This window comes from Martes martes (genome assembly GCF_963455335.1).
Source record: "Martes martes genome assembly, chromosome: X".
NCBI classification, from domain to species: Eukaryota; Metazoa; Chordata; class Mammalia; order Carnivora; family Mustelidae; genus Martes; species Martes martes.
In genome coordinates, this window is record NC_137897.1 from 11,234,972 (window position 1) to 11,259,570 (window position 24,599).

The window sequence follows — 24,599 nt, forward strand, 5'->3', positions numbered from 1 at the left end:
CCTGTGAATTATGCTTTCCACCCAACCAGCTAGGAATGAGCACTATTCCTGGTCCTGTATGATCTTCAGGGATTTCTCCCTTTAAACTTCTCTGGTGTTCCCTTCCTCATGTGTATGTACTGACCTATACTCAGTTGAATAGTCAGGGGGGGCCCTCTGCTGATCTCCAGAGTTCTCTTTCTATGTAGCCTTTTCTTCTTTAGTAATTCTTACCTTGACTTCCGTGGCCTCCCAGCTCTATATTCTCAACTTGGGAGTCTGCCAGGACTCTCCTGGGTTTTTTCTTCACGCAATAAGCTTGAGCAACCTTAGGGTACATCTCGTTTGTTTGTTTGTTTTGTCTTTTAAAGAAAACTGTCTTTTGTTACCTGGTGTTAATGTCATAAAACCATTTTCCATGTATATATATTTTTTTTTTTTTGGTGTATCTGTCAGGAAATTACATCTGCCGCCTATTATTCTCTCTTAGCTGGGAATAGACATAGGAGGGCCCCAAATCCTAACCACTAGACCACCAGGGAGCGTCGGGAATGGACATATCATCTAAATCCCCTCCTTTTTTTAATCCTCTAAATGCAATCAGTGGCCAATTAATAGCTGAGCTAACTTTTATATATGGCTGATATTCTTGGAAAAAAATGGTGTAAGTCTGTTTTAGGTTGGATACTTCAGAAGTAGAACCTGAGATGTGGACATTTTTGCAAATACATTATTGAGGACATTTTCTCAGAAGGAAATCAAGGGGAGCAGTGCCAGACAAGGGAAGAAGTCAAGCAAGGTTGTAATCTCAGCCGGAGACTATCTCAGTCTGATCCTTTAGGGAATTCTAGAGCACAAATTGCACCACAAAATTGGTTCTGCCTTTAGCCAGGTGTGGGCATGGGAGGACTTTTGTACACCTTGTCACTAAGTTAAGGGAATTCTAGAGCACAAATTGCACCACAAAATTGGTTCTGCCTTTAGCCAGGTGTGGGCATGGGAGGACTTTTGTACACCTTGTCACTAAGTTGCAGGGAATGACCACCCCAGTGACAGGGCTGCCAGTCAGACAATGACCGTTTTTTTTAGAGAAGGAGGCAACTGCAAGCTACTAACAGCCAACACTCACGGTGTGGGGGGTTGGATATATGGACTGAGTAAAGGGATTGGGGAAGAACAACAACAATATTCCATATATTGTTTTATGAGCCTTTATCTCCAAAATGCCTGTACTCAGTAGGCGTTCTGTATGTTAGTACCTGAACATCACATTTCCAAGGAATAAATTATTTCATATGAGTAATTTTAATCTCATTTTTATTTTTTATTTATTTCTTAAAAGATTTTATGTATTTATTTGAGAGAGAGAGAGCACGAACAGGGGGAGGGACAGAGGTGGAGGGAGGGGGAGAAGCAGACTCCTCGCTGAACATGGAGCCTGACACGGGGCAGATCCCAGGCCCCCGAGATCATGATGTGAGACGAAGTCAGACACTTCACTGACTGAGCCACCCAGGCACCTCTAAATTTTTTAGATATTAAAGACTGTGCTTTTAAAAACTTTTAAAAATTTATTTATTTATTTATTTATTTGATAGAGTGGGGTTGGGGAGAGAGAGAGCACAAGCAGGGGGAGCAGCAGGGAGAGGGAGAAGCAAACTCCCCGCTGAGCAGAGAGCCCGACACAGGGCTGTGTCCCAGGACTCTGGGATCATGAGCTGAGCCAAAGGCAGATGCTTAACCTACTGAGCCACCCAGGCGCCCCTAACACTTCTTGATGAAAATGTTTCTAAAATACATATTTTCCTTACATTGCACCAAAGATAATGAGATCGAAATGGTCTTTCCATGATGACTCAGGGTGACAATTTAGGAACCTTAAATGCTTTGCTGGGGTGCAAGTCAGAAGGCGCTTCCTTTCTAAATGTTTACGTGAATTTTGGAAGGCAGTGTACAGGGCTGTCAGATATCAGCGGTCACTACTCCTAATAGTACACTGGGTTTTGGAAAGGTTTTTTAACTTCAAATCTCTGAGGTCGGAGAAGTCTGATGATCAAAGATGTCAGGCTTGTGAGAAAGTAAGGTGTGAATTGTGTCCTAGTGTTTTTCTTAGAATGGATTTCAGGACTTTAGCGCTGTGGCAATTGACAGATGCTGTATCAGGTGTTAAAGTGTGCCCGTGCTTGGTTCTCATTTGTAGCCCTGCTCTGAGTCCTGGGGCACTCTGAACTTCAGCATCCAGGGAAAGCCTGTATTCAGAGTCTGTCCATGATTAAATTGATGATTGACTTTTCGGATGAGAAAGGTGATTTGACAAATTTCATTCTTTTTTTTATTTTTTAAGATTTTATTTATTTATTTGACAGACAGAGATCACAGGTAGGCAGAGAGGCAGGCAGAGAGGAAGAAGCAGGCTCCCTGCTCAGCAGGGAGCCCAATGTGGGGGTCTATCCCAGGACCCTGAGATCATGACCTGAGCCGAAGGCAGAGGCTTTAACCCACTGAGCCATCCAGGCACCCTTGACGAATTTCATTCTTATGGGCATTAAGGAATTGAAAAGACAGAATTTGCTTTTGCTAATTTTCTGACTTTGAACCTTCAGAAGTCATATGTGGCTCTTCTAGTCCAAGATTTAGGAATGTTTTCAAGTAGGTAAAGATTGAGTTTGCAGTGCAGTATTGCATGGTCTCCAAAACCCTTTTTTTTCCAAACTGGCAGTGAATTCAGTAGTACATTTTGTGTGGTAGACCTGGGTTTATTTATGTCTCTGTCCTGAATTGAGGCTAAGAATATAAAGTATCCTGAGACCTGGAGCTGTTTTCCCTTGTGATGTTCTTACCGCTCAGGAACTGAACGTGAAGCACCGGCTGAGCAGGGCCATCCCGCACCACAAAAGCCAGTTCCGTGTATCTCTTTCCTATTCTACCTTCAGTGATGTCTTGCCAATAGCCGGAAATTGACCACAATAGGAGTGTTTACACCATGGAAACTGACAAAACTCGAAATCAGGGTTTGTTTGGTTTGGTTTGGTTTTTCTTCTTCCAGAGAGCCAACATTAGTAAACATTTATCAGCATACCACTAGTCTCTAGACCATTGGCCTCAGCATAAGCTGCTAATAAATGCTTTATTAAAGCAACTTTAAGAAAAAATTAAGGTATAATGACAAATAACATTATATTAGTTTCAGGTGTACAATGTAATGAATTGTTATTTGTATATATTGCAAAATAATCAACATGATAAATCTAATTAACATGTGTCACCATACATAGTTACAAATTTTTTTTCTTGTGATGAGAACTCTTAAGATTTACTCTTTTAGCAACTTTCAAATATGCAAAACAGTATTATTATTTTTATTTATTTTTTAAAAGATTTTATTTATTTATTTGACAGAGAGAGAAACAAACAAGGGAAGCAGAAAAGGGAGAAGCAGGCTCCCAAATGAGCAGGGAGCCCAATGCAGGGCTCAATCCCAGGACCTCAGGCTCATGACCTGAGCCAAAGGCAGATGCTTAACCAACTGAGCCACCCAGGCACCCTGCAAAAGAGTATTATTAATTATAGTCACCATGCTGTACATTACATCCCTATGGCCTATTTATTTTATAAGTGGAAGTTTGTACCTTTAGACCCCCTTCACCCATTTTGCCCACCCCAACCTCCATGTCTCTGACAATCACCATCTTCTCTGTTTCTATGAGCTCAGCATTTTTTTTGATTCCACATATAAGTAAGATCATACAGTATTTATTTTTTTCTGGCCTACTTCACTTAGTATAGCACCCTCAAGGCCTATCTGTGTTGTCACAAATGGCAAGAGTTTCTTTTTTTGGCTGTATAATATTCGTGTGTGTGTACGTGTATGTGTGTGTCTGTGTACCATGATGTCTTTATCCACTCATGCGTTGATGGATACTTAGGTTGGTTCCATATGTGACTGTTGTAAATAATGCTTCAGTGAACACGGGGATGCATATATATAATTTTTTTAACTGTTTTTCTTTTCTTTAGTTAAATACCCAGAAAGGAAATTGCTGGATCAAAAGGAAGTTCTATTTTTAATTTTTTGAGGAGTCTTCATGCTGTTTTTCATGGTGTAAGCACCAAATTGCATTCCCACCAATAGCGCACAAGGGTTCTCTTATCTCCACATCCTCACCAACACATATTATTTCCTGTCTTTCTGTTGATAGCCATTCTAGCAGGTGTGAGGTGATATCCCATTGTGGTTTTGACTCGCATTTCCCTGATCACTAGTTACGTTGAGCATCTTCTCATGTACTTGTTGGCCACCTGTATGTCCTCTTTAGAAAAATGTCTATTCAGATACTCTGCCCATTTCACAGTGTTTGTGTTTTTTGCTATTGAGTTATGTAAGTTCTTTATGTATTTTGGATCTTAACCCCTTAGGAGATAGATGATTTGCAAACAGTTTCTCTCATTCAGTAGCTTGTTTTTTCATTTTGTTGGTTTCCTTGCTGTGCAGAAACTTTTTAGTTTAACGTAGTCCCCCTTGTTAATTTTTGCTTTCATTGCTCAAGTCAACCTTCTTGGACAAAGGAAACAAGTTAGACTCAGTTGAACTTAGGGTCATCAATTGCTAAAATGTCTGTGTCAGAGAGATAATATCAGCAAATCCAAACCATTTATTTATTTATTTATTTATTTATTTATTTATCTATCTACCTATCTATCTATTTACTATTTATTTATTTTTAACCAAAAGTAAACTGGAACTCATAAATAAAAGCAACTTGGCCAGATCATATATGTACCAAGAACAGGGTTGGGAAAAGAAGCAGGTCCCTTGACTCTTTGACTAGAGAGTTTTTAAAAAGTATTTTAAACAGTGCATATTATTAATAGTATAATGTTCCAAAATGGAAAAAAAGAAGAAGAAAATTTAATAAGAAATATTAGCAATTGTATTAGTGTTTGATGTATATAATTACGAATCTAATACCTCATGTGTTCTAGGTTTCAAACTGCCCATTTGCAGTATTCGTTTTTTTCCCTAAGTTTTTAATTTTTATTCCAGTATAGGTAACAGACAGTGTTATGTTAGGCTCAGGTGACCCATACAGTGATTCAACTATTCTATACATTTCTCAGGGCTCATCATGGTAAGTTCACTCTTCATTCCCATCACCTGTTTCACCCATACCTCCCACTCACGTCCCCTCTGATGTGCTTTCTTTTAAACAAGGGCCCTCAGGACACACAGTACACAGAGAAGAATCTCCTAGTTACAGTATTCCCTCCTTTAGCCCCTACCACAATCCTGTGCCTTATAACCCCCATTTTACTGAAAAAGAATCAAAGATCAGAGAGGTTATATCACTGATGCAAGTGTACACAGCATGCGGGTGGCAGGAGCAGGAAAGCAGGAGGCCCCGTTCTTCTCCGTGGGCCAGGTCGCCTTTACGAATGTGGCATTCGTAGGCTGAGATTGCACCCCAATGCAGGACACATTTACTTCCCTCAAAAACACTTTAGAAAATAAAGAAGAGCCGCGCCCAGAACTGAGAATTTCCTCTTAAACTGTGTTGCTTCTTTCTGTAGCTCTCTCGTTCGTCTCCTCCTGGAGGCCTGTGCGGGAAAACATTCACAGCAGTGCCTCCTCGGGGCTCCCTTGAGTTTGGGAGATTTCTGCTGAGGCACATTGGATTGGTCCTGCTGGGAAAGTTGGTTGAGTAAGCCTGGATTGCTCCAGTGATAACCCACCATCTATCAAGTCGTTAATGTGTGTCTTATTCACGTCTGTAGTCTACCGGAGGGCAGTTGGGCACAGCTTCTGTCTGCCCTTCAGGAAAGCCAATTTTTGTGGTTGTTAAGTTCTGTATGTTCTTGTGCGCTTCTGTGTGTGTCTGGGTGTCTAATACCCTACCTTGTAACAGAAGTTCTTCTTTGAAGCTGAAATAAGTCTTCGTGGTTCCAAGGTAACCTTAAACTCTCCTAGCATAGACGAACACTATCTTGAAGCTCAGAAATCCATGTTCTTGAGCTAGAGGATGAGTTTTTAATGTGGGATGTTTTCTTAAAAGATAAAATATTCTGCATTTCGGTGGGGGGGGGGGGTTTGTGAAGTGATAGTTTCAGAATGTGTTCCCAAATTGCATTTGCCAGTTCAAGTCTGGCAGCAGTTCAAGTGGGTATAATAAACAGAGGAAAAGATTTGGAAGTGTGTGTTGCTGTTAAGGGCAATGGGGCCAGAAGGGCTCTAAGTAAAGAGTGTTTCAGAACAGCTGTATGTCTGGGAGTAAAATCTGGGAATCCAAAGTGAAATGCGGACTAGACTGCTCGTGTGATGCTGTAGTAGGTAAACACAGGCAGCCAGGTGCTTGGGAAGGCCAGTGTACCCGACCTCATTAACCTGAGAACAGTGCTCTTCTCCCTGGCAGGGCTGTCCTGGTGGGCTTAATGTGCAGCTAAAATAGGAGTATACAGTGAGTCCTGGAGGGGGAGGTTAGGATGTGGCTGCCAAACGGTTCATATCTTTGAGATGACCAGAAAAATGGGCCAATGGCAGAAGACCCAGACAGATGTTCTTCTTCAAAGACTATTCTGGCTAGCTGTTGCTGGCTCTCAAATCATCCTGCCACACGGGCTTAAAAAACAGCTCTCATTTATTTTGCTTACCAGTCCGGGGGTTGACCGGGAGTAGCCAGGCAGATTCTCCTGGGACCTATGAGATGGTTTCAGTCACAGTGGCTGGAGTTGGGGCCATCTCAGACTCCTTTACCCTCATGTCTCACGCTTGTGCTGGGGAAATCAAACAGCTGGGGAATCCCTGTGCATCTCTGTGTCTCTGCGGTCTCTCCAGCATGGAGATATATACACACATATACATATATGATATATATGTATACATGTATATATGTATACATATGTATGCATATACATGTGAATATATGTATACATATATACATATATGTCATCTGTATACATGTATACATGTATATATGTATACATATATATATCGTACATGTATATGTATATATATAATATATAGATAAATCTGGTATAGGCAACCAGATTTATTTCATGGCGGATGAAGGCCCTGCAAGAAACTGTTTCAAGAGGTAACACTTAAATGGTGCCAGACATATAGTAGAGTATATATTACATTCATGTAATATTACGCGGTAATGATACATTAATATTACATGGTAAATATTACATTCATCCAAAGGAATTTTGAGATTAGAATTTCAGGCAAGCAGATTTCAGGTGAAACACATTATTCTCTTTATCGTAGAATATATAAGGGTGAACTGTGGGATTGGAGAATGTGGGGTGTATAGAGGTGTGCTCGTGTGTCAGTATGTGTGTGTATTTGGGGGCACATAAACAATCTTATGATTCCTAGAATCTCCCAGAGGTTCCCTTGCTCCTGGCTAGAGAGAAGAGGGAGAGATTCATATCATCTCTCCTATCTCCTATATTCTAATCCTCTCACTCTCCACCTCCAGCTTCTTTGTAATCTGAGATTTTTGTGTGGCCTGTATTGCCCTCAGTCCTCCATAAGAGAACATGTCTAACTACCGAGTTGTGCAGCAAAAATTGGACATACCATAGATGAGGCTATGCGTTTTACTTGGGTCTAACCATGCTTAAGTGGCTCAGCCTTTAAAGCTTATGAATTTAGTTCGGCTCAAACACAGGAAGGTATCTTGTTTATTGCTAATTGGTATGAGATATAATTATGATAAAAGTAAAAAACATTTTGGGAATCAAGCAAGGACTCCTTGGTCTAAGTATGTTTCTTCCGGAGGATAAGGAGGGCTTTTTTCCAGAAATATGAGGGTAAGCATCTTGCTAGGGAAACTGAACCTTGAGAGACCAGAGTTTAAATATATCATGTACTTACTCGGTGAACCCTTTTAATATCCAATTAAAGATTAATTTGTACATCCAGCTCTAGGAGCTTATTTTATTTACTCATTTTTAATGTAAGCTTGTATTTGTTTGGTTTTAAAAGCACCTTGGATGCTGTTCTTTGAGCTTTCTTTGCAGTAATTATTAAGTTAATTGAGAGAAATCAGGGCCTAAGTGTTTAAGAAATGAAATCTATAGCCATTAATTTGTGAAGTTCCTGATTATCTTCTCATTCAGGGGATTTAAAGTTCATTTCAGAATCATAAATAAAGGAGAGATGACAAGTCTGGTTTTCTGAACTAGGCACTGGCTTCAACCACTGAAGGAAATTATCCTCAGTCTAGTTTCTAATTGTCTTGATCCAGTTGTGCAAATTACCCCCATTTGTTTTTGCTTTTTCATAATAGTAATAAGACACATATTTCTTGTAAAGAACAGTTGACTTATTAAGAATACGTTTAATGCTCTTTGACCAAAAGTAATGTTCTGGAGAATTTTTTCAGATAAATCCCTTGGATTATTCCATCCTCTTGGCCTGGAGTCTTCTTACTGTTCCTCTGTGACTCTCATCTGCCCTTGAAAATTCTACCCAGGCCCTGAAGGGCATCCTCACTCCCCAGGTTGGATTAGTTGCCTTGTTGCAGCATGCACAGGCCCGCAAAGCACACATTCCTCTCTGGCTTCTATCACTTGAAATAGAAGTAGTTATTGTCTGTTTAGATGTCAGTCACCTCCCTAGATATTAGCCCTCTGAGGGAAGGAACTTTCCTTTTCAACAGGCAATATGTATTTATCGGAAAAACAGGCAATATGTATTTATCGGGGGAAAAAAAAAAGAAAATTATATACCCAAAGAAAATTATATATGCTAGAGAGAAATCGTGCCTCCAACTCACACGATACAGACCCAATAAATGCTTATGGAATGGATGTGTACAAATATGCTGGATTTTTTTTGTTAGGGTCCGTAATCAAAGGAGCGAGACTGATACAAAGCGAAGGTCAAGCAAAGCTTTATTTCACGCCAAGCCATCGAGAATCAAACTGACCGGTCAGGGCTGTCTCTTGCAAAGAGGCGACCCCTCCCAGCCTCACAGACTAACTTTTATAGAGGTAGTTTAGCCGGACTATACACAGGTGGCCAATGAGATTGCGATGCACCGAGAAAACTGCACAGTCATGTTAGGTCACACACGGGCGGCCAGTTGAATTACAGTTCACCCTAGTAGATATATGGATTGGGTGTCTCTACCTGGCCTGACCCGCCCTTGTATCTGGGCTTTGCCGCCTAGGGCTGGTAGCTAGGGAGACAGTATGTGCGCCCCACTGATTGGCTGTCTCTACGTGGCCTGAACCGCCCTTGTATCTGGACTTTGCAAGTAAGTTCCTCTCGGAGGGGGCAGGGTCGATCTAAATTTACTGCATAGGGTCAACCTAAGTTTACTGCATAAACAACAAAATGGCTCCCTCTGATTAAGTAGGACCTTACATTTTTAATTGGTGCTTTTCAGAAGCCCAAATCAATGCAAAGTTCACTTGTTCAAGTGAGCTTTGAGCCATTTTGATGAAGGAAAAACACAGTTTTGAATTCTGAAAGATAATTTGCAGATACTTATTGCACACCAGTAATTATGCTTAAAAATAAAGCAAGCTGTGTACTTTGTTATTGTTGGGTTTTATCATATGTGAGCCCTAGCTGATTGATAAATAATGATTAGTTATCTATAGCTGTGTACAAATTACCCAACACTTAGTGCCTTACAACAACACACATTGATGACCTCACAGTTTCTGGGGGTCAGGAATCTGGGCATGGCTCAGCTGGATCCTCTGCTTTAGGGTATCACTGGCTGCTGTTATCTCAGGGCCCCAACCAGAAAGGATCTACTTTTCAAGCTCAGGATCGAGGGGTTGATGGCAGGATTCAGTTGCTCATGAGTTGCCGGGCAGAGCCCTCCGTTCCTCACGAGGCCTGCCTTGGTTCCTTGCCATGTGGGCCTCTCCATAGAGCATCTCATACGTGGTGACTGGCCTCATCAGGGGGAGCAAGCAGATGGACAGGAGAGGGCGCTAGCAAGAGAATGTGCCCAAGTCACGGCGTTTTGTGAACTCATCTTGCAAGTGAGTTCGCATAGCTTTTACTATATTCTGTTAGTTGCTAGGTCCAACCTTCACTCAAAGGGAGGGGATTACACAAAAGCATACATACAGGAGACGGGAATCATTGGGTGCTGTATCAGAAGCAGAACACACTAGTGTGAGCTACTAACAGAATGGGTATATAGGGGACACAAGAAAATTTAAGCCCAAAGTTTTTAATGCTTTATTCTTTTTGTAAAATGCTTTATTCTTTATAAGCATTAATTTACTGTCTACTTGGTGCCAAGCATCACAATACACTCATGCCAGCCCAGAAAGGAATAAAACTTTAGTAATGACTGAAGAAGCTTGAAGATTAGTGAAGGAAATAAGCACAGAGAAAAAAATCATTAAGGAAAATTTCATAATGTAAGTACTTCAATATTGTTTTTGGAGTATAGTAGTAGAGTAGATTTCAGGAAATTTACTGAGAGGTGCTGAAAGTTGTTTGGGGAAGTGAGTGACGAGGAAAAATTTCCTAAGCAGAGAGTGGTGAGAGGAAGAAGAGCTTGTGTAAAGGAAGAAATATTGCTTATTTGAGATTAATGAAATCCAGATTTTGCTGATCACATAAATACATAGAAAAAAGTCATTAAGAATCTGGAAGAGAAATTATTCTAACTGTCCCCCAAGCCTCAACCTCAGTGCCAAGGGAAGCGAAGGTGGTTTAATTCCCAGAGTGGGTAGAGATGACTTTGTGAAGATAATCTTTGGCAACCGCTCTGGTTTCATTAGAGATTAGTTGTGCTGGATTTTTCTGAATCCATGACTGGTCCTTGATGAAACTTTGAAGCATGCACATTTTGTCATTTGGAACATAGTTGGAACCCCTCTCCTGCTCTGTGGTATTTCTCTAACCCCAGGAACTTGGTCAATTCTGGGTGGCTTCTTGACCTGGTTCCACCAGGCCGGTCTTGATTGGCAGTTTACCCACCGGACTCCCTAGAAAGGCCTCCCTCCTCTTACTCATCGGAACCTACTTACCATGTTTCCTCTCCAGAGGGAAGTATAAGAGGAGACTTGGGGTCAGCATCCAGACTGGCAAAGATGGTGATACCCCTGTCACCTGATCTTAAGGTCAGTATCTAAAGTAGCAGCAGGAATTACCCATAGTGATGTAGGGTGAGAGATGTGCTTGACTGGAGAGTATATAGCTGACCCTTGAACAGCTGGGTTTGAGCTGTGCGGGTCTACATTTTATATGTAGGTTTTTTCTGATAAATACGGTATATTACTGTTAAATTTATTTTCTCTTCCTTGTGATTTCCTTCCTCCCTCCCTTCCTTCTTTCCTTTTTTCCTTCCCCTCCCCCTTCCTTCCTTCCTTTCGGGGGGAGAGAGAGAGAGTGTGTGAGCTGGAGGGAGAGAGAGAAAGAATCTGGAGCAGACACCACCCTGAACGCAGAGCCCAACATGGGCTCAGTCTCACAACCAGGAGATCATGGCCTGAGCCAAAACCAAGAATTGACTGCTTAACTGACTGAGCTTCCCAGTGATTTTCTTAATAACATTTTCTTATCTCCAGCTCACGTTGTTTTAAGAATATAGTATAATACATATAACCTATACCAATATAGGTGGGGCCACCCAGGCACCCCTTCCTTGTGATTTTCTTAACATTTTCTTTTCTCTAGCTTACTTTATTATAAGAATATAGTATATAATACATATAACATACAATATGGGGGGGCGCCTGTGTGGCTCAGTCTCTTAAGCATCTGACTCTTGATTTCAGCTCAGGTCATGAACTCAGGGTCACCATCTCAGGGTCATGAGCTCAAGCCCCCCTTCAAGCCCTGCATCGAACCCCTCACTGGGCTCCACACTGGGCATGAAGCCTGCTTAAGATTCTCTCTCTCCCTCTCCCCTCCTCCCCCAACTCTCACACTCTTTCTCTAAAAAATAAAAAAGAAAGAAAAGAAAAACATAAAAAATAGGTGTTAAATGATTGTTTATATGATCAGTAAGGCTTCTGGTCAGTAGTAGGCTATTAGCAATCAGAAGTTATATGCTGGTTTTTGACTCCACACCTAACCCCCATGTTGTTCAAGGGTCAAGAATAATTGTGTTGTTTTGCTCTTATCTTATTTTTTGCTTTTGCTCTTACCTAAATTATATTTGTACAAATATGCCTCTTTTCTTGTGACAGGAGCATGTTTATTTCTGAGTTTAACTGTTTTGAGCGTCATTCAATTTCATATTCTGCAAAATAATAATTCTGGGAGTCATTATCTAATGATTGATGAATCCTGTACTCTGTCATTATCTCATATTTAGGTTTTTGGTTTTTTTAAAGGTTGGGTTATATAAAAAAAAATTCTGTCTACTAGAGAGAAACTGACAGAGCTGACATATGAACCTAAAACCTGTGTTCTTTACACCAAGCCCAGCAAAAGAGCAGTAGGTGAAATTATTGTTTGGAATCTTTGGGAAATAGCAGTATCAGCAGAACTTCTAGGTGGTGAGAGTTGGGCAAATGGTCTTTCTCTTTTCCAATAAGGAGGAGCACTCTTCAAACTATAGGTTGATTAGCTTGCTGACAATCCTTGGAATGAGTAGATGAATAAAATAAGCTAGAAGAACTATAAAAAGGAATGACATTGACCTTCTGCACAGCTATCAACATTCCTTTCTGTAGCTTTTTGAATTTGCCGGTTTATGACAGCAGTATCCCTTTGCCTACTCAACGGTCATGAAGATACACCCTCAATGGTCATGGAGATACACCAGTATCCCCTTGCCAATTCAACAATCATGAAGACCCTCTTCCGTGTCAGTCACAGCACAGTTCTCAGAAGGCATCTTATTTTATATATGAATATAAAAGAAGGCCTTAAATTTCAGTGTTTTTAGGAACTAGGATGGGTTAACCCCAGCCTCTTGATTGGTAACATCTTTTTTGCCGCTAAATCTCTAAGGGTCATAGATTATTTTTAAACCCTGAGTCACAACAGCCACATGTGTGAAATTACACCATAAGTATGTGCTTACATATCTGTCTTTCCTACTAAATTTGGAACTCTCTGAAAGTTGGAGTTCTGGGTCTTCATCTATGTATACATTTATTCAGTACATTCATCTGTATATTGCAATATATATATAGCAATGCCTGGCACCTGGCAAACTGTAAGAAATGCTTGTCCACATAAAGTCATTCATCCATTCATTTAGATTATTCCATCTCCCTGAACTTTACTTTCTTTATTCTTATTAGGATAACAGTACAAATAAATCACCTGGCAAATTGTCAGACACATAGTGGATATTCAATAAATAATGTGATAGTCTTTCCTCCTACTCAAAGATGCAATCATGAAACACAAAGAAGTAGATATTATTTAGAGCAGTCAAGTGTTCTGGGACCATGTTCTTATCTGTCCTAAACTCATCCATGTTAGTTTCTAGGTTATCAGCCTATACTTAGCAGGAGAACAGAAGAAAAAAGACTTCCTGGGCATTGTGCTTTCTCCCTCTTACGTGAACACAATTTGTGTGCAGACTGTGAGTCTTGTTCCTTTTGCTGTGTGAACACAGCTATAAATAACACCAAATCATCCAGACATGATTTGATCTGGTCCAGGTCCCTTTTTTATTCATCCTTGATTAAACATCCTGCCTTTTAATTTTTGTATGTGACCTTTTTTTTTTTTTAAAAAGATTTTATTTATTTGACAGACAGAGATCACAAGTAGGCAGAGAGGCAGGCAGAGAGAGAGAGGGGAGGAAGCAGGCTCCCTGCGGAGCAGAGAGCCCGACGCGGGGCTCGATCCCAGGACCCTGGGATCATGACCTGAGCTGATGGCAGAGGCTTGTATGTGACCTTTTTTATCTGAATTCATCAATGACTTTATCATTCATTTTCCACTTTGATCATAAGAGCTCAGGAATATTTAATGCTAACAAAATGGAAACATGATAAAATATCACACATCATTAATATAGTCAGATTAGTACATGTGGTTTGAAATCTTATCAGTGCATTAAAGAACTTCATTTTGGCCATGTCTATTTTTAAAAGAGGCCAAACTCATTAACAGAAGGTCTTTGAAAAGTTTTTTTTATAATGGTCCTGCTTATCAGGATGCTGAGGGCCTAAATCTTGAACCTGATGAAAGAAGTTCAGGTCCATAGTTTCTTACCTGCAGTCCTGAAAATTCCTAAACTCTGACAGGCAACAGTGACATATTTGGTGACATATTTGTGACATATTTGGTGACAAAGTTTGAGCTAAACTGAAGAAAGATTAGTTATAGTCTCTATCCTATTGTGTGAATATTCATGTGTCATGGCAAAAATATCAACATTTGCTTCTTGTGTGCTATCCCAAGCCCATTGAAAGTATTATTTAATATACAGTTTACATTCTCTATGACCTTCTTAAAATCTGAGAAGTCTGGATCTTGAAATATATGTAATCCCAAGAATTTCTTTGGAGGAAGGGATCATGGGCTGGTAGTTACCAAACTTGGTCCCTGGGGTGTTAGTGTATGTATATAAACACTTGTGTGGCATTAAGTTCCATCAGCTTTGATTATGGTAGTTTCAAAGAATGTTCAAAATAGTTTTTACCTACCAGAATATTTATGGATGAAATAATGTAGCACCTGGGGTTTGTTCAAAATAATATGGGCAAGAGGAAGTAGATGTCAAGAACTTTGAAGGGTCTTGGGTTTTACCCTACTTGTAGGCTTACAAATTAGTCTGTCACAGTTTCATGGAAGCTGGCAGAAGACATGAAACCCTTGGGTCGGAGGTAAAAGACTTTACTATTCACCAAATAGCAAGCAGTGTGGCTTTCCTGTTCACATCAGATCCCTCTTGCTTTCCAAGTCTCACGGGGCAAAGTGAAGTGGTCCAGGGGGATGTTGTGCGAGCAGTGGGTCTGCATCACAGCTGGGGACCCCTGACTCTAGAGAGCCTGAATCTTTTATAATGGGAAGTAAGTACGCCTGTCTGACCTGGCCCCAGAGGGAGATACTATCTCTGTTAAACTGGTCAGTAAACAAATCTGCCCTCTGCTCTGAAAGAGACACTATCTTTATTGTCCAATACTGTTTACAAGCATCCTTGAAAAGAGTCTATAACAAGGCAATCAGCACCTCTGGTCACAAAATATGCAGAAAGACAAGAGACCCGTGGAGAACTGTCCCCAACAGTGGTGGTGATAAGGGGGAGATAAAAAAAAAAAAAATTAACTGAGTTGATACTTATTAAAATGGGATGATGGATTCATTGAGGTGCAGTTTACTCTTGTATATTTTTGAAATTTTCCATGAATAACAAGTTAAAAAATAGCAGCCACTGTAAGTGAAATGGTATGTGACACTCTCCATATAAATCGCCGTAGAAATGACGAAGAATGACTGTGTTAACTCTGCACTCTCACATTTCTGCTTGCCTGAGCAAATGCCCAAGGTCTGTTCAGTAAATGTTCTTGGAGGCTAATTAAATATTGGTTTGCTAGAGTACTGATGAGTTCAGTATGATTAAATGAAATCTCTATAGGTTAAGTAACCACCAACTCTGAAACTTGGGAATGTTGGAGAATGGTAGAAAATGGTTTTTCAGAAGCACCGTATACATATCACACATATACGTGGATATACACCTCACAATATGCATATTAACATATACATATCACATGTATCTCAGCAAAAAAGAAGTAAAGGAAGCTTCATTTATCTGCAAGGCCTTCTATTTGCATAAATCGTAATCAGACTGTCAAGAAAAATCTTGAAAATCATGCTAATGTAGGTGTTTTTAGCAAATATATGTTTTAAATATATATATTTTTTAGTAAAACATAAATACATTCCTGTTCTAAAAACAGAGGTGTCTAGACTAAAAAATGAATGTCTTATTCCCCACAGAGCAAGCACCGTGCCCTCTCCATTTTCCCATTTGCCTCTAGAGAGGTAATTACTGTTAACAGTTTGGTGTGTATTCTTTCAAGCTAGTCTTTATAAATTTACATACATTAATATGTAAAAGTACAAATATAGTTTTAAAAAACATAAATGGGATTATACTGTGCATACTTTAATATATCCTGCTTTTTTCACATGAAAGTTTCTTGGAGATAATTCAGGTTCAATATATATAACACTATTTCCGTTTTTGAAATGGTTGCATAGCATTCCATAGAGTGGCTGTATCATATCTGAAATATCCAATCTAAGATCATCTTTCATGCTGCTAAGAATTTTTCATTGTAATTATGAACACATATCACTATTGCATTCTTTTTTTTTTATACCTTTTACTATTTTTTTTTTAATTTATTTATTTGACAGACAGAGATCACAAGTAAGGAGAGAGGCAGGCAGAGAGAGAGGAAGGGAAGCAGGCTCCCTGCTGAGCAGAGATCCCCATGTGGGGCTCCATCCCAGGACCCTGAGATCATGACCTGAGCTGAAGGCAGAGACTTTAACCCACTGAGCCACCCAGGTGCCCCTCACTATTGCATTCTTAACAAGTACATTTCACAGTCTAGTTCCCGCCCTCCGTAGTCTGTATAATCTAAGACAACTTCAATACCAACATGTAGCAAGAAGACAATTTCTGTACATGTCAAAAGTTTTAAGGCTCTTTTAATTTTTCTTGTTAACATACAGTGTTATATTAGTTTCAGATGTGCAATACAGTGATTCAGCAATTCCACACATCCCCCAGTGCCCATCCGACAAGCGCACTCGTTAATCCCCATCACCTCTTCGGGCCATTACCCACCCCATCCTCCTATGGCTGGTAGCCATCAGTTTGTTCTCCAGAGTTAAGAGTCTCTTTCTTGGTTTGCGTCTCTCTCACTCTCATTCTTTTCCTTTGCTTGTTTGTTTTGTTTTTGAAATTCCACAGATGAGTAAAATAATATGGTAATTGTCTTTCTCTGCCTGACTTATTTTGCTTAGCATTGTAGTCTCTACCTCCATCCATGTCATTACAAATGGCAAGATTCCACTGGTTTTTTATGGCTAAACGATGTCCCACCATATATGCATACCACTTCTTTGTCCATTCATCTATTGATGGACACCTGAGCGGCTTCCACAATTTGGCTATTGTAAATGATGCTGCTACACACATAGGGAAATAGGCATCATGTGCCTCCAGATATGAGACCCTGAGAAAGACACATCACTGATGTAGTATTTCAGCCAGATATGCATTACTTGGACCAAATCATGAGAAAATATTAGACAAACCCATATCAAGGGATAGTCTATAAAATAACTGGCCCATAATCTTTACAAATACTGAGTTAAGTAAAAATATTTATGACCTTGGGGCACCTGGGTGGCTCAGTTGGTTAAACATCTGCCTTTGGCTCAGGTCTTGATCCCAGGGTCCTGGAATTGAGCCCTGTGTCAGACTCCCTGCTCAGTGGAGAGTCTGCTTCTCCCTTTCCCACTGTCCCTTCGCCCCCTGCTTATGCTCTCTGTCTCTCACTCTCTCTCAAACAAAAAAATAAAAAATTGGGTTGCCTGGGTGGCTCAGTCATTAGGCAGCTGCCTTCAGCTTGGGTCATGATCCCAGGGTTCTGGGATCAAGCCCCACATCAGGCTCCCTGCTCGGCAGGAAGCCTGCTTCTCCCTCTCCCACTCCCTCTGCTTGTGTTGCTCTGTCATTGTCTCTCCCTCTGCCAAATAAATAACTAAAATCTTTTTCAAAAAAAATTTAAAAAATAAAAAATTAAACAAATATTTATGATCTTGATGAACACTGAGAAGTGTATAGAATCATTGAATCATCATATTGTACACTTTAATGCTCTATGTTAATTAACTTTCAATAAAAAAATAAAAATTAAAAAATACTAAAAAAATTTTGATGAAATACAAAACTAAAAATAAAAAGCTTAGGAATTGTTCCAGATTGGAGGAGACTAAATATACATGACAACTAAGTGCAGTGTGTGATACTGGACTGGATCCTGTACTGGATCCTGTACTAAAAAGAAGTTGCTGTAAAGCACATTGTTGAAACAATCAGTAAAATCAGAACATGGACTATAGATAATATACTGCATCAGCAGAGCACCTAGGTGGCTCAGTTGTTAAGCATCTGCCTCTGGCTCAGGTCATGATCCCAGGGTCCTGGGATTGAGCCCCGTATCGGGCTCTCTGCTCAGTGGGGAGCCTACTTCTGCCTCTGCCTGCTGCTCCCCCTGCTTGTGCTCACTCTCTGTCAAATAAATAAATAAAATATTTTAAAAAACATCCTGCATCAATGCTAAATTTTCCAGTTTCAACAACTTTAGTGTGGTTATATAAGATTATATGTTGGGACTATGTTAGGATACATAGGAAATCCACACTGGAGGATTAAGGGGTAAATGTGCATGTTATCTGCAAAAGGTTCGGGAAGAAAAGGGGGGGTAGAGGGAGAGAGATTATGAAAAAGCAAATGTGACAAATTATTTAAAATTAGTGAATATGGATACAGATAATGGGTACATGGAAATTCTTTTAATATTTTTTTTGCAACTTTTCTTTAAATTTGAAATTATTTCAAACTGAAAATTGAAGAACATGTCTTGGTTTCCAGAGTATACAGAGACCCGAAGTAGGTGAGTCACATGTTCAAGTGATGGTCTTGCTGCCTGTTCAATCTCTTGCCTGCTTGGAGTGAGCTCTGGTTCTAAGAGTTTAGGAACTAGTTCCTTCCTTCCTTCCTTCCTTCCTTCCTTCCTTCCTTCCTTCCTTCCTTTCTCTCTTTCTTTCTTTCAGATTTTATTTATTTATTAGAGAGAGAGAGAGAGAGCATGAGTTGGGGGTGTAGGGCAGAGGGTTAGGAAGAAGCAGACTCCCCACTGAGCAGGGAGCCCGATGCCAGGCTCCATCCCAGGACCCAGGGATCATGACCTGAGCCAAAGGCAGACGCTCAACTGGCTGAGCCATCCAGGTGCCCCAGGAATAGTTATTTTTCAATAGATTTTCTTGAGATATTTATTCCATATATCTCACAATTAGGAACTGTCAAAACACTTTAGTTTCAGAAAAACAAATAGCTGAATAGCTGTTAACTTTCAGAGGCAAGAGAGGAACTTGTATTTTAAAGAGTATGTTATTATTTTTCATAAAACAGTGTCTTGCATCAACCTATTTTACTAATTCTTTGCCTGAGGCATTTCACGAAACTGTGCTTCTACAGATAAAATCGCTTTCAATTTTAATCCTTTACTTCTTGTAACGCTAGTGGAGTTAGCAGTGGGTCATAGCTTTAAGTTTAGAGATAAATAAAAAGAAATTATTTTAACAGTTTTATTGAGATATAATTCACATACGTATATTTTATCCATTTAAAATGTACAGTTCAATTTTTATTTATTTGCCAGAGAGTGTGTGTGTGTGAGAGAGAGAGAGAGAGTAGAGTACAAGCAAGGGAGTAGCAGGCAGAAGGAGAAGCAGGCTCCCCGCTGAGCAAGGAGCCTGGTGTGGGACTTGATCCCAGGACGCTGGGATCATGACCTGAGCCAAAGGCGGACGCTTAACTGACTGAGCCACCCAGGGTCCCTACAGTAAAATTTTTTTTTTATATATTCACAGAGGTGCAACCGCCACCACAATATTTTAGAATATCTTCATTATCTCTTAAAGAAACAATGTGCCCATTAGCGGTCACTCCCCATTCCCTCCTCCTCTCAGCCCCTGGCAGCCACTAATCTGTTTTCTGTGTCTATGGATTTGCCTCTTCTGGACATTTCATATAAATGGAATCATACAATACGTGATCCCTTGTGACTGGTTCTTCCACTTACCATAATGTTTGAAAGGCTCATCCATGTTACAGCATGCATTAATACTTCATTTTTTAAATTGCTAAATAATATTTTATTATATTGATATACCACATTTTGTTTATCCATTCATCATTTGTCTCTTCATGGACATCAGGGTTGTTTCTATTTTTAGCAACTTAGAACAATGCTGCTATGCATATTTGTGTGGATGAATGCTTGAATTTCTCTTACATATGTATCCAAGCGTGCAGTTGCTGGGCCGCGTGGTAACTCTGCGTTCAACATTCCGAGGGACCACGCAACTGTTTTCTAAAATGGTCGCACTATTTTACAGGCCCTCCAGCAATATGTGAGGGTTCCAATTTCTTCATTTGTTTTTGTCTATCTTTTTGATTATAACCATCCTAATGGGTGTGAAGTGGAATCTTATTGTAATTTGGATTTGCATTTCCCTAATGACTAATGATTTTGAACATATTTTCATGTGCTTATCGGCCATTTTTATGTCTTCTTTGGAGAAATGTCTATTTAGATCCTTTGCCAATTTTTTAATAGGGTTATTTGTCTTCTTATAAATGAGTTGTAAGACGTCTTTGTATATTCCAAATACAAGTTTCTCATTGGGTATAAAATTAACAACAGCACTTTACACAGGTTGACCGTATTTGGCTGCTTTTGTCACTTAAAATCTCTTGGGTATATTTCACTTTCACTATGTGTGGACAAGTCTCAATTTTTATTTTATTTTATTTTTTATTTTAAAATTTTGAGAGGGAGAGAGAGAGAGCGCACACACATGCACACGAGCAGTAGGGGAGGGGCAGAAGGAGAGAGAATCTTAAGCAGACTGTGCACTGAGCCCAAAGCAGGGCTTCATCTCACAATCCTGAGATGGTGACCCTGAGATCACGACCTGAGCCGAAACCAAGAGTCGGGCATTTGACTGTGCCACCCAGGTGCCCTGCAAGTCTCAATTTTTAAAAAAACTGAATAGCCTTCCATATTTAAAATATCCCCCAGTAATTGCCACCTGAGGGAGTCTTCTGTCTGTATATTCTTTTTTTTTTTTTTTAAGATTTTATTTATTCATTTGAGAGAGAAACAGTGAGAGAGAGCATGAGAGGCAAGGTCAGAGGGGGAAGCAGACACCCCATGGAGCTGGGAGCCTGATGCAGGACTCGATCCCGGGACTGCGGGATCATGACCTGAGCTGAAGGCAGTTGCTTAACCAACTGAGCCACCTAGGCGCCCCTGTCTGTATATTCTTAAAGGACATATTGTGAAGCATACTCTTCTCTCATCCTCATTTTGGAGGTACTGGTTAAACCCACCCTACTAGATGTATGCGGAACATGTGTTCTGCATTTTTTTTAATGTATGTGTGGTTCTGCACCATAGCACTTAGCATATACCACTCTTCTGATTGGTAAATTTAGAGCAGATGACTTCCACTGGCTCATTATTAACTCTCAAGGGAGAAGATTTTGCCCCTTTGCGTCTTGATTCTAATGCTACAGAATACATAATCTTCAAATTGAAAGAGACCCCATGGATCCTCTACTCCAGTGGAACTCAAAGTGTGATCCATGGTGCCGGTCCACAATCTCTTACCGGACCGTAATGATTAAGTACAGGAATGGAGAATAAGTGTTTAGAAACTTTTATTCTACTCGATATCACGGTGAAAATCAAGTATGTGGTATTGTATTGGACAAAAATATGAGACCATGATTCATAGGAAATTTTTTAAAGTTCTGCCAAATGGCAACTGAGAAATACTTCTGTAGTCTAATCTGTCACCCACAGCCGAAATCCCTTTTGCTTTCAATCAACTAGAATTTGCTTAATCTGTTTAGTTTATTAATTCAAGAAAGATTTATTTAGCCCGTACAACACGTTGTGAGCTGGTTGAGCTTGCATGTCCGTATCCCGGTTTTTCACTTACTAGATATGTGAACATGGGAGGGTTCTTAATCTGTCTGGGCCTTATTTTCCGAATTTCTACTTCAATAAAATGGAAGAAATAAGAGTACCTATACTCGAAGGGTTGTTTTGAGGAAAATATGAATGTGTGTGTGTATGTGTATTATATATATTACTATAACAGTCCCTGGTACATGATAATCATTCAATAAATGTAAGTGAAGTTATAGATGATGTTAACGATGTAATCATTAGAAGTTGATGGTTTGAATTGAGGTAGTATCAGTGGGAATGGGAAAAATTAGATGGCTCTGGAGTCCTCAGGACTCGCACACTGATAGGCCAGGGAGAAATGGTAAGGATGAGAGTAAGGACCAGGATGACATCTTGCCAACCATTCTCTGAAGTGGGGAGCCTAAAGGAGGAGAGTTTGGGTTGGGGGTGCGCCAAGGTGGGGGATTATGATTTCAAGTTTGGCCACATTGAGTTTCAGGTGACTCTGGGGTTTTCCAGGGAAGCCCTCTTGTTGGTCTTTGCAGATAGAGACATAGATTTCAGAAAAGAGAGAGTTACCCTGGGAGTAAGGTCTCACGACATATAAATGGCAATTAGAACACTAGGAGTCATTGAAACAGCAAAGGTTCCCATGTAAAAAGAGAACAGAGTAGACCCAGGACAGAGCCTGGTGGAACTTCAGTGCCTATCGGTGCAGGTTAGACGTAAGGGAGACCACAGAGGAGGCTTAGAAGAGTGGCCAGAGGGGTCTGAGAAGTGCCAAGAAAGTATAATATTGGAGAAACCAAGGAAAGATTATTTCAAAAAGGAGCATGTGGTCAATAGTGTCATGCAAGAGAAATTGCAAAGAGCCTTTATCTACGGTGACATTACAAAGATTTGTTTGGGTGGCCTCACAGGGCAAAAGCCAGACTGGGTGGACTGACAGAGGAGTGAAGGCTATGGAGGGCAGATCACAAGGGCATGCCACTCTCAGAAGGCCGGGCTTCAAAGCGGATGGGAGAAGGAGGCAGTAGTTTGGTGGAATGTGAAGCCAAGGAAGTTTACTTTATGTATGTGATGGGAAAAACCTTTGCATGATCACCAAGGGGAAGATGGACTGGGTCAAGGTGAAAGTGAGAAAGGACATAATTAATGGAGGTAGGAAAGGAATCAAGAGCATCCGTGGATGGCATCAGCTTTGAACATTAGTTCCCTTTCCCACAAGTTATTTCTTCTGTATACAACTCTACAAATTAGAACTATATGTCTTTTTTTTTTTTCAAGATTTTATTTATTTTTATTTATTTGACAGACAGAGGTTAAAATTAGGCAGAGAGGCAGGCAGTGTGGCGGCGGGGGGAAGCAGGCTCCCCACTGAGCAGAGAGCCCAGTGCAGGCCTTGATCCCAGGACCCTGAGATCACGACCTGAGCCGAAGATAGAAGCTCAACCCACTGAGCCACCCAGGCACCCCCAGAACTATATTTCTTATACTGAAGGGAAATATGTTTTCTTGTAACGCTTATCTATGAGTCTTACTTCTGTTTCCTCAACTTGTACACAGTTGCAATTCTGTTTCCTCTTCAGTTTCTTTTATAAACATCCATAGTTCCTTCAGGCATTTTTCATACGATTCGATTTCAGGGTTTCCTTTGAGTAATGTTCAGCTTAAAATGTCAAACCTGGAACTGCCAAAAAAATTTTCCAGATGCATTTTGGCATGTGTGATACCAAGCTCACTGTTTACGTTTTCTTTCTTGATCTGGATGCTATAATTTATTATTGCTCTGTAAATTACATTTTTTTAAAAAAAAGATTTTATTTATTTATTTGACAGACAGAGATCACAAGTAGGCAGAGAGGCAGGCAGAGAGAAAGGGAGAGGCAGGCTCCCTGCTGAGCAGAGAGCCTGAAGTGGGGCTCGATCCCAGGACCCTGGGATCATGACCTGAGCCGAAAGCAGAGGCTTTAACCCACTGAGCCTCCCAGGTGCCCCTGTAAATTACATTTTGAGCTTGAAAAAAAATCACATTATACCAACATTGCTTACTGTGCTTCTAAACAATTAAAACCCAAGTCTTTTTTCCAGGAAGTGCATTTAAGCTAGTTCTCCTGTGTTAAAAGCTAAGTATGGGTCTCAAGTTTCCTTCTGATACTTTTTTTTCTTTAAAGATTTTACTTATTTGGGGCGCCTGGGTGGCTCAGTGGGTTAAAGCCTCTGCCTTTGGCTCAGGTCATGATCTCAGGGTCCTGGGATGGAGCCCCGCATGGGGCTCTCTGCTCAGCAGGGAGCCTGCTTCCTCCTCTCTCTCTCTGCCGGCCTCTCTGCCTGCTTGTGATCGCTGTCTGTCAAATAAATAAATAAAATATTAAAAAAAAAAAAGATGTTACTTATTTATTTGACAGAGAGCGACACAGCAAGAGAGGGAACACAAGCTGGGGGAGTAGGAGAGGGAGAAGCAGGCCTCTCACAGAGGAGGGAGCCCAATGCGGGGCTCGATCCCAGGACCCCGGGATCACGACCCAAGCCGAAGGCAGATACCCAAAGACTGAGTCACCCAGGCACCCCTCTTTTAGCCACTTTTGACTTATTATTCTAAGCTGTCATCCTATTGGATTGGATATGAATTCTGACATACAACATATATACTCTCTCTTAGTCAGTGCGGTCAGCTTCAACATGCACAAGTTGGTTGTGGGAGGCAGTGTTCTAAGGTGATTCCCATGATTCCCACCCCCTGGAATCCACAGCTTGGTGTAATCCTCTCCCTTGAGCATGGGTATGGCAAAGGTGAAGGGATTTTGCGGATGTAATGAGGGTACCCAAGCCGTTGTCTCTGAGTTAATCAAAAGGGAGAAAATCCACGGTGGTCTTCCTCTAACCAGGGGAGCCCTCTAAAAGGGGGTCCAGACCTTGCCTTAAAGAGGAGACTAGAAGCA